This window comes from Centropristis striata, chromosome 23, assembly GCF_030273125.1.
Source record: "Centropristis striata isolate RG_2023a ecotype Rhode Island chromosome 23, C.striata_1.0, whole genome shotgun sequence".
In the NCBI taxonomy this organism is placed as follows: domain Eukaryota; kingdom Metazoa; phylum Chordata; class Actinopteri; order Perciformes; family Serranidae; genus Centropristis; species Centropristis striata.
Genome location: NC_081539.1, coordinates 1,045,811 through 1,053,592, shown reverse-complemented (window position 1 = coordinate 1,053,592; position 7,782 = coordinate 1,045,811).

The window sequence follows — 7,782 nt, the reverse complement described above, 5'->3', positions numbered from 1 at the left end:
AGCAACATCAGTCCTGATCATGACAACAAAATATTAACTTTTGGTTTCTGTAAAAAAAACAACTTGTGGTTGTAAAAGTGGTTTTAATGTGTTTCCATTGAATATAATTTGTCCTTGATAAAAAAAATATGAATATTGAAGTTGACTAAATAGACCAGATACATGTGATGTATATTAAATAATAATAATAATAGTAATACATTTTATTTGTAATGCACTTTACATTACAGGAAATCTCAAAGTGCTACAGGTTAAAAGCATAACAGTCTAATATATAAAAATGATTTTAAAAAAAAAGGAAAAACAGCTAAATATAAGCTATATTAAAGACACATTGTGACATAAGAACATGTTGAACTTGTGATGAGAAGCTGATCCAGCAGGTGGCAGCACTCCCCTGCTCTAGAACCACAGGAACACAGCAGACAGTGTTCTACAGCCACTGAAACACTTCAATCAGCTTTATTAACATATTAATCTATAGAATCTATAAGTCCTGCAGCTCACAGACACAAATCAAACCGTCTTTGAGCAGAATAACAGTTACAATGACAGAAATCAGAAAAAAGTTGAATTTCTCTGATTATTGTTTAAAACATGAAGAAACAGAATTTATGTAAAAACAATTTTCTCCACATATTGAAGTATTGTCTCCTCCTGTCCTCTCCTCTCTGCTCTGTGTAAACAGCCTCTCCTGTCCTCTCCTCTCTGCTCTGTGTAAACAGCCTCTCCTGTCCTCTCCCCTCTGCTCTGTCTAAACATGATGTCCTCTCCTCTCTGCTCTGTGTAATAATCTGCTGGGTCATTCTACAAAGCAGAAGCATTGTCTGAAGTATTTTTTTGGTAGTTTTTTAAATATTTTTTGACATTTTCTTTTCATAGTATTTTGTGTGTTTTTCGGCCATTTTTTAAAATCCTTTTGTGGTAATTGGTTTGTTTGTTTGTGTCATTCTTTTATGTTTTTTGGTCATTTTGTGTGTTTTTTTTCCTCTTTTATGTCATTTTGGGTCATTTTTTTAATCTTAATTAGTCTTTTGCATAGTATTTTGTGTTTTGTGTCTTTTTTTAATGGTCGTTTTTTATCTTTTGGTAGTTTTCTATATTTTTATAGTAATTTTGTGTCATTTTTGGGTCATTGTTTTTCATCTTTTTTGTTCATTTTGATGGTTTTTGGTCTATTTACGTCCTTTTTTGGGTCATCAGATTTGAGCCGTCTTTGTGTGTGTGTGCGTGTGTGTGTGTGTGCGCGTGTGTGTGTGTGTGTGTGTGTGTGTGTGTGTGTGTGTGTGTGTGTGTGTGTGCGTGTGTGTGTGTGTGTGTGTGTGTGTGTGTGAGCAACTGCAGCTGCTCAGATTTATTCCTTCAGAGGGAGAAAGGTAATATATTCCTGCAGCTCCCAGTTCAGGGAATAATTACTCTGTCAGAGCCGGCTCACGTACGCCTCCACTGCTTTCAGACATGGTGTGTGTGTGTGTGTGTGTGTGGCCTGTCGGGGGTGGACACATCCTTCACATGAAATACTAGACAGGTGTGTGGAAACAAGCTGCTGCCAAGTCTGCTCTTTCCCCGTCCGCTCATCTCTTCCTCTTCCTCCCTCCTCTTCCTCCTCCTCCTCCTCTTCCTCTCTTCCTCTCCGAGCCGTCACTCACTTTTTATTTTTCCTCGACGGTTTCGCAGCTTCAGTCTGTTTCTGTCAGAGCAGCGACTCAAACAGCCGAGGGACGATCTCAGAGCAACGTTTCACCAAAATATCTCACTTCACACATCACTTTACAACAAATCCTGCTCCCATAGACTCCTATGAGAGTCTCTACCACAGCTCCCATAGACCCCTATGAGAGTCTCTACCACAGCTCCCGTAGACTCTTATGAGAGTCTCTCCCACAGCTCCCATAGACCCCTATGAGAGTCTCTACCACAGCTCCCATAGACTCCTATGAGAGTCTCTACCACAGCTCCCATAGACTCCTATGAGAGTCTCTACCACAGCTCCCATAGACCCCTATGAGAGTCTCTACCACAGCTCCCATAGACTCCTATGAGAGTCTCTACCACAGCTCCCATAGACCCCTATGAGAGTCTCTACCACAGCTCCCATAGACTCCTATGAGAGTCTCTACCACAGCTCCCATAGACTCCTATGAGAGTCTCTACCACAGCTCCCGTAGACTCCTATGAGAGTCTCTACCACAGCTCCCGTAGACCCCTATGAGAGGCTGTTTACACAGAGAGGAGAGGACAGGAGAGGCTGAAGACAATACTTCAATATGTGGAGAAAACAGTTTTTAACATTTAGGAAACAAAAGTGTTTAAATATATAAATTCTGTTGTATTAAACTTTGAGATGTTTTAGGTTTTGTTGTTGGTTTAGAGAAGAGAATCGATGAAGAGGACGAGGAAGCTTGTCAGACGGAGAGAGGGAAGTGACTGAGAGGTTGGCAGGTAAAGCTCGGTGACCTTTGACCCCTGGAGGCCTCCGTCTCTCCTGACGACGATCCATCAGCAGCTAATGGAGATCAGAGCTAATGGAGGATGAAGACTCTGTTCCTCTACCTCTCTTCACTTATTCCTCCGCTCCATTTATCTCCTTCACTCACATTTCATCCTCGCTCTCTCTTTCTCTCTCCTTCTCTCTCTCTCGCCCTCTCTCTCCCTCTCTCTCTCTCCTTCTCTCTTCTTCCTCTATCGCTCTCTTCCTCTCTCTCTCTCTCTCCCTCTCTATCCTTCTCTCTCCCTGTCTCTCTCCTTCTCTCTCTCTCGCCCTCTCTCTCCCTCTCTCTCTCTCCTTCTCTCTTCTTCCTCTATCGCTCTCTTCCTCTCTCTCTCTCTCTCCCTCTCTCTCTCTCTCTCCCTCTCTCTCTCTCTCTCTCGCCCTCTCTATCCTTTTCTCTCTCTCTCTCTCTCCCTCTCTCTTCTTCCTCTCTCTCTCCCTCTTCTTCCTCTCCCTCTCTGTCTTTCTCTCTCTCTCTCCTTCTCTCTCCCTCTCTCTCTCTCTCTCCTTCCTCTCTCTCTCTCTTCCTTTCTCTCTCTCTCTCTTTCTCTCTCCTTCTCTCTCTCTCTCTCTCTCTCTCTCTCTTTCTCTCTCCTTCGCCCTCTCTATCCTCTCTCTCTCAGATCTCTCCTTCTCTCTCTTCTTCCTCTCTCTCTCTCGCTCTCTCTTCTTCCTCTCTCTCTCTCGCTCTCTCTTCTTCCTCTCTCTCTCTCTCTCTCTCTCTTTCTCTCTCCTTCTCTCTCTCCCTGTCCCTCTCCCCCCCCCTACCGGGTCATCAGGCCGTTGTCACGCCGACTGATTGATGATTGGTCCCTTCAGGGAGCGTCCATCATCGGCTCGTGTGATTGGCTCCCTGACAGTTTGAGGGGAAATCTCCCGTCAGCTCCACAGATCTACAGTTTCACTGAAACCACAGGTTTATTTATTTTTGGCCCCAGTACTCTGTCCAGAAGAAGGCTGTGCACCTCCTGCTGGACTTCTTGTCCAGTGCTGCTAAGTTGGCTATCTGGCTAACCAGTAGGAACCGGGTCCAGGATGCTGGTTTGGTTCTGGCAGGACTGGTGAAAGCCAGACTCAAGGTGGAACACACCTACGATAGTGTGATGGACAGTGTGCAGGATTTTAGCCACATGTGGGCTGTTGGGGAGGGATGGGGAGTTGATCTTCAATTATTAATACATGGTTATTTTTTAAAATGATGTGGTGAAAAAAATCTGGTGGAGTTCAGGTGAGTTCGTGTGGAGTTCAGGTGGAGTTCAGGTGAGTTCAGGTAGAGAGAGAGATCAACACGACGAGGTGAGGAGGTTCAACAGATCCGTTGGTTCTAGAGCAGCTCTCTCACTGTTTCTAGAGCATCTCTCTCTGGTTCTAGAGCAGCTCTCTCACTGTTTCTAGAGCAGCTCTCTCTGGTTCTAGAGCAGCTCTCTCTGGTTCTAGAGCACAATTCTGGTTCTGGAGCAGCTCCCTCTGGTTCTAGAGCAGCTCCCTCTGGTTCTGGAGCAGCTCTCTCTGGCTCTAGAGCAGCTCTCTCTGGCTCTAGAGCAGCTCTCTCTGGTTCTGGAGCAGCTCTCTCTGGTTCTAGAGCAGCTCTCTCTGGTTCTAGAGCACCACTCTCTGGTTCTAGAGCAGCTCTCTCTCAGGTTGTGGTGATGTGAGGTGACGTCTGTCCTGATCTGACTCTCAGCGCTGCAGTTGTCTGCAGATATAGGCTCAGACTCAGGGGAGGCAAGGTATCCAGGGAGAGGAGGAGGAGAGGGGGAGGAGGAGGAGGAGGATGTTTTCCTCCCGTTCCTATAACGTGAGCGTCGGGGTCGCTCGCCCATTGAACCAATCAGATTGATGCATTTCTAGGTTGAGTTCCTCCAGAGTTTAAGAGACGAGAGAGGAAAGTTTGCAGCAGAAAAACAAAGAAAGAAAGAAACAAAGAAAGAGCTGAAAATTCACCTGAACTGGCCTGCAAACATGAGGAGGAGGAGGAGGAGGAGGAGGAATTATTAAACGACTAAATAAAGAACTGAAAGATCTGGAAAAAATCAAGAAATCTTTACCTGGCATCCAAACATCAGGAAGAGGAGGAGGAGAAGGAGAAAGGAGGAATAACAGGTGGAGGTGGAGGAGGAGAAAGGAGGAGCAGGAAGAGGAGGAAGTGGATGAGGAGGAGGTGGTGGAGGAAGAGACGGAAGTGGAGGAGGAGGAGGCGGAAGCTAGCCTGTTAGCGTTAGCCAGTATTGATCTGGTTGTTTGGTAGACCTGGTTCTTTGGTAGAACTGGTTCTTTGGTAGATCTGGTTGTTTGGTAGATCTGGTTGTTTGGTAGACCTGGTTCTTTGGTAGAACTGGTTCTTTGGTAGAACTGGTTCTTTGGTAGATCTGGTTGTTTGGTAGATCTGGTTCGTTGGTAGATCTGGTTCTTTGGTAGACTTGGTTGTTTGGTAGAACTGGTTCTTTGGTAGATCTGGTTCTTTGGTAGATCTGGTTGTTTGGTAGACCTGGTTGTTTGGTAGATCTGGTTCGTTGGTAGATCTGGTTCTTTGGTAGACTTGGTTGTTTGGTAGATCTGGTTCTTTGGTAGATCTGGTTGTTTGGTAGACCTGGTTGTTTGGTAGATTCCAGATGAGGCCCTGGGTCTGCCTTGGTGGAAATGCTGTAACAGGAGTTCTCTTCTCTGGTCTGATCCAGAGTCTGACTGGAGCTTTTCTCTTATTTTGTGCTCAGAGAGAAGACACGGCTCCCTGAATCACCTCCTGGCCTCCATCTTTTACTCCCTGGATGTGATGAACACGTAGCTGAGGGTTATCGAAGGGTTAATCCATCATCTGAAGTGATTAAAGTGGTCTCAGTCTCCTGGTGACCCCTCCTGAGGACACGCCGCCTCCTTTGCTCCTCGCTCTGCAATCAGCTCCACATTTACATGCAGCTGGCGGCGCCCGAATGTAAATGCAGCGAGAGACGAGGAGAGGGAGGACGGTGACCGCAGACTCACATCTGTCCTCACATGACACATACACCAACCTGAGCACATCCTCCCTGAGAGGACTTCTTTATCTCCCATCTCACACCAGGAAGGATTCTTCTGGCCAGATGTTTAGTTTCTCCCTCTGACCTCCTGACCTTTCTGTCCTCCAGCACGACAATAAGGATCTCACTTTATGAATCCTCCAGGCTTCTGTCTGCAGCATTTTATTAATTATTCAATAATGTCACTACAACATACAGAAGCCCAACACCTGCCCCCTAGTGGCTGTTTCAGCCTCTAGGGGTCGCTGTGGCTGGAACAAAATCTTTATTATTATTTTTTTATTTTAAGACTAGTTTCTTTGCAGAAACCTGAATATTTCCAACAGATTAAAGCTGGATTCATGTGCAACTCTTATTGATGTAAAGCGTTAAATAAAATACTAAATACATTGAATAACTTTGTGTCAATCAGATGAAATTAAATACAACAAAGTATAAAAAATATTTAACAGACTGTAACAAGAAAAACAACTGAGAAAAATGGACAAAAAGATTGATGGATGGATGGATGATAAATGGATGGATGGATGATAGATGGATGATGATAAATGGATGGATGCAGGGCTGGACTGGCCATCTGGCATACCGGGCAAATGCCCGATGGGCCAGCAAGGCTTTTGGGCCGAATGACTTGAAAAAGCAAAACAAAAAAATATATTTTTGAAATTTAATATATTTATTGGTTGACTGATTGTCCAATGGCCAATAAAAAAGGGAGAGGGAGGGCCGAAAGGCCAAGGCCCCTCCTCCTTGGCCCCTTCTGCTGTCAATCAGCCAGTCATGTCGCGGCCCGGCAGTCTCATTGGCCAATGGTCAATAAACATCAGGTAGAGAGGGGCGAGAGCCCGCCTCCTTGAGCCCATCGGCTGTCAATCAATCAATCAGTCACGGCACAGCCAGAAAATAAAAATGTAAAAGAAACGCATAGAAGTAGCGGAGAAATTAAGAGAAAAACAAACGACAGATGCTGCAAAATGCGCTAAACTATCTGAAATGTTGGTGCGGCAGCTGGAGCTGACTCAGCACGATGATGGAGGAATTAACCTGTAGGAGTCTATGAGAGAGAGGTGGAAAGATGGCAGCACCCGACAACATGCGGTAAGAAGCGATAAATGGTTCTCTGCCTGGCTCAAATATCATGAAGTCAAGTTAATAACTTTATTTTGTTTGCTTGCTAACTTTTTGAACACAGTGTAGTTTGCTACATCATGAATGTTTCGTGTATAGACGGCGTCTTGTTTACAAACAGTAACAGGTGCGCACGCAGCTAACGGGCAAGAGAAGGAAGAGGGAAGTTTCTGCTGCCTCCACTATGTTTAGCACGTCTGAGCTTTTAATAAAGTTTTAAGCCTGATTTCCACCGGGCGCGTTACAGCCGCAGAACGGCAGCGCCGCGGTCGCCGTTGCAAATAGTTAACACTCTAATCAATGAGAGCGTTTCCACCGGGCGCGCTGCGTAACGTTACAGCAACGTCCCAGCAGCGGCTCTCCGCGAGCATTAGGTAGGACTTCTACTTTCGCCGCGAGCCGCTGCTAAACCGCGTAAATCTCAACAGAGCAGATCGCACCAGACAGGAAGTCTGACTCAGAAACAACGTAACACACTTCCGCCCCCTTTCAAAATAAAACACAATACACAGTTCATGCAGCCTAAAACTACTTCACATCAACATTATGTTATGACCGGGGCATCAGATCAGCAATCAATCAATCAATCAATCAATCAAAGGGTCTCAGAGGATCAGAGACACGGACGACAAGAGACTGATTGTTGAAGTGGAACATCATACAATCATTTATGACATAACATATTGTTTTTATAAGGATAGATGGTCAGATCAACAGATCTTTCACGTCAGAGAAGCAAAGTAAGCTGTTGGTTGTTGTTGTTGTTTACTTTATACACACAGTTTATCCATAGACTGTATAAATAAGATTTTATCACGGGATCTCGCGGTCTCCTGTATGGTCAGGATTATCGCGTGTTCTCGTTATCTCGCGTGTATATGGCTGGCTCGCTATGCTGCCGTGCCGCGGCTGTAACACGCCCGGTGTGAATTGACGCCGGGCAGAAGACGCAGCAAAACCGCGGTGGAGCCGTTCCGCTGCTGTAACGCGCCCGGTGGAAATCCCCAGTAACAGTTATGGACTTAACTTAATGACTTAATTGGTTGAAGTTCATTGACTGGCACAACAACATGCTAGGCTAGCTGTTGTTACTTACCAGTTTAACATGCTAGGCTAGCTGTTGACGTGAAAATTGTGATTTTAGTG